This window comes from Octodon degus, unplaced genomic scaffold (genome assembly GCF_000260255.1).
Source record: "Octodon degus isolate 3935 unplaced genomic scaffold, OctDeg1.0 scaffold00031, whole genome shotgun sequence".
Classification (NCBI taxonomy): Eukaryota; Metazoa; Chordata; class Mammalia; order Rodentia; family Octodontidae; genus Octodon; species Octodon degus.
This window is the reverse complement of record NW_004524607.1, coordinates 7,100,814-7,104,445: the sequence shown is the minus strand read 5'-3', so window position 1 is coordinate 7,104,445 and position 3,632 is coordinate 7,100,814. Positions and strand designations below refer to the sequence as shown.

Below are 3,632 nucleotides of genomic sequence, written 5' to 3'. Positions count from 1 at the left end.
ATATATATATATATATATATGCCAGCCAAATAGCTTAACAGATTAAAGGGCCTGCAAGGAGGCGCAGGGGCTGGGGGTTCCATCCCCAGGCCTGGCCTGCTGGCCCTGCCCCCAGGGCATGCTGAGATGGCCATTGAGACTGGGCGTGATGGCCCATGCCTATAATCCCAGCTCTTGAAAGGTTGTAAACAAGTAAATCAATACGAGTCCTATCTAATAGTGAGACCCTGCACACCCTGTAGACTCTTGCCTAAAATACAAACAAAAGATATATATATATATGCAGGATAGCTTAGATAATTGTACTGCTGATTTCTGTCGGTCCACTAAAAGGAGCAATTAATGCTTAAATTTTTTTCTCTCTTTTTAAATTTTTTTATAGCTTTTCAACCAATTTTACAGGCTTAGATCTGGTAATCTGAACAACTAATTTCAAGACAGCAATGCACAATATAACAACCGTTGTTGAATTCCTATCATTTTGTTTAGTGAAGTTTTGTATTGTTTCTAATATTTCGCTGTACTTTTTTTTCTATTCTCTTAATTATATATTTTTCAACCTAGCTTCTTTGCCTCTGGAAAACAGTACACAGGGACTCTCACACTGGTAATGTTCTGTTTTGTGATCCAGGTGTTAGCTATGTAGGTGCATTCATTGTCTAAATATTCATCAAGCTGTACACTTATGATTTGTGTACTCTTCAATAATTACACTTCAATAAAATATCTAGTAAAAATTAAGTCCTTCTGTATACAAACCTAAAATAATTAAAAGGTATACTTCAAGAAAAGGCCCCTCTATGACTGTAAAAAAATAAATAAATAAAGTGAAGGAATAAATGAAAAAAAATACATTTACAGAACTGACACATCTCAGAAGAGAATGTTGATAAACTTCTCTTCTATAATCAAGAAGTGCAGTTGCCCTGCAAGTCATCCAAATGCCTCCCGTTTCTGCCATTCATATACTTACTGGCAGTACAGTAAGTACTTTACTCTTCACTTCTTCTCTATGAGCCTAGAATGGTCCATTTTGCTATTTATCACAGAGACAGCCAGACACAGAGAAAAACACGCTAATGACCTGCATCTTTGACAGCTAGAAGGAGTGAGGAAGAAATGACAGGACCCTTTGAATCCGGGACCTTTCAGTCTTGTTAGTATTGCATTGCACTAAAACATCAAGGGGCCATTCCAGTATTCTGCTCCTGAGCACCCAATAAGTCCCTATGAAGCACATGTATTATTCCACAGCTGGGAGGAGGAGGAGGAGGCCTGCTGTGTGGCTGCTCTTTGTCCTTTTCCCCTCCATCTCCAACAGGATTCTTATCCATCACTCTATCTCAAACAGTAAGTCAATTCTTTGAAGAACCACAAGCAGTATTCTCCATCATCTCAATTAGACCCTTTCAACAGTGTGGGCAGGGGAAGGCTTTTGTCCCCATGGAGCCTCTATACTGGAACATCACCCTGATCCCAATTATATTCTGAATCTGCTCTCTTGTCATCTCTATCCCAGGTCTTTTCTGGGTTTACAATTAGGACTATACCAAAAGAGCATTAGGAACATCACAGCCAGTACATATTATTGCCACTACTGAAAACATCCCTTCTTTCTACACTCTACTAATATGATAAGCATATTAATCTAGCTGCTTATTTCACTAAATGAATGGCCAACAGAAGGCTCATTTACTCTTTTTCCACCAAAACACTTAAAAGTATAAAATTTTGAAAGTGTTTTCCCAGAATAGTGGGAAGTGTCCAATTAATACTTCGGCGAAATCTTCCAGTTATTACTTCTGTGAGGCTTTCACCACAAGTGACCACAAGTTACGTCTATATCTCCTGTGCATCCATCCAGGGCAATTTCTAAATTCAGGCAAGTTCCATGGAGAAGTTATGTGAAAGTTATGCTGATATAATGGGAGGTAAGTAATAACGGATTGTCCAGTGCTAGATAAATATACAAATAAATTTTCTTAGGCCCACTATCAAATCAGTCATTGTGATGCAGCCGTGATTGGGCCACTGATCTTTCTAATGGGTACAATAAAATTAAAGGATATTTTAGTAGACAAGTGTGTAGAGAGCTGAGGTTTTTATAGTTATTTTATAACTTTTAAGAGTTGGGATGACACAATTTTTTAAAAAGAATGAGGTAAAATTCACACTAATATGCTCTCAAGAGTCCTTTATGGGGAAAGAGTTCATTTTTATTGTTCTGAGAGAATGATCTTCATACAAAAGCCCCTGTAAACACTCAAGGTATGATCTTGCCTTTTGGGAAGCCAAGGTGATTTGCTCTGACAACATGATAGCCATGGACCTACACAGCAGAGGATGTGACAAGTAATTTGACAAAGGAGAAAGCAGCCCGTGAGCAAACGCCGCTTGCTGGCAGCCTGAGGTCATGCTGTAGAGGAAAGCTCAAGCCAGATAAGGATCCAAGAGATATTTCAAAACACAAATCTCATAAATTTATCATTGTACAGCATGAAAAATATAAAATTAACTTAAAGTGAAAGCCCATATTTGCATAGGAGTTTGAGTTCACTGAGAAGTCTTAGGAAATTATGAGGTTTTATATAAGGCAAGAATACCAAGGGTATCATAATTAAGATCAGTGTTGGGAATTAAATTATAATTTGAGGAAAAATATTACCCATAAGAATGAATGTAGATGGCCACAAAATTTTTACTCAGTGTGATGTATAATGCAAAAGGGACCCTTATAAATTGTCATATGCCAATAAAAAATCATAACTAGGATGATTTCATTAATGAGTCTTAATTGCATATGCTTGTTGGAATTAGACAAAACAATGGCAGCACAGTGTGAAGCAGAAATAGGATTGGTTATGTCCCTACAAGTCACAAGTGTTTCACCACATGACAATGCCACCCGAACTATTATAGGATGGCACTGCAGCTTCAATTCCTGAGGGATAAATGAGACTCACTGAAGGATGTGTGAGTTGGACACACAATCTGCTACTCAGATTCACAAACAGAAGTCACTCTTCTAATCCTTCTAATATAGTATAAAATTGTAAATATTTTAAGGTAAAAAAGCAAAGATAAATCACGACTAACACCTTGTGGGAAACTCTAAAGTCATCTTATAGGAATTTGCCTTGCCTCAACCATTTGTTTCTACTTTTTCCTACAAGGTGTCTCCCTTAACAAAGGGACTGCCAGCAGATGGGTATGATGCTATGCCTATTCAGGGCCCTCTTGTTTGCTGGAGGAACAATCACAATACATTCAGTGATTATGTAGATCCTTTGCATTTACTGGTGCAAGCAAAACACCAAGATAGTCTAATTCTCTAAATCAAAAATGGGTTCTTCCTTTAGAGGAAAATAAGCAACGTAGTTTTGAAGCACATGTTTTGGAATCCTCTGGGATAGTATAAAAGCCAGGTCAGTGCACAGAAGAGCAGAAAGGATGGGAGAATATGGTAAGAGTCACACTACAGTGGTCCCTGCAAGCCCACATTTATAGCAGAGTAACTGACAACTGCTAAAATAATAGTCTATATGCTCAACAGATGAAGAAAAGAAAATGTGATATACACATTCATATGTGCAAGAGATAGCTATATTTAATATATACATTGTATAATATAT

At 37.6% G+C, this 3,632-nt stretch overlaps 1 protein-coding gene across 2 annotated transcripts in view; it reads right to left on the bottom strand.

Annotated features, from left to right (window-relative positions):
• The window catches only part of Amph (amphiphysin), a 227,983-nt gene that overhangs the window by 29,137 nt on the left and 195,214 nt on the right, over positions 1-3,632 (bottom strand). The gene's annotated exons all lie outside the window — the stretch shown is intronic.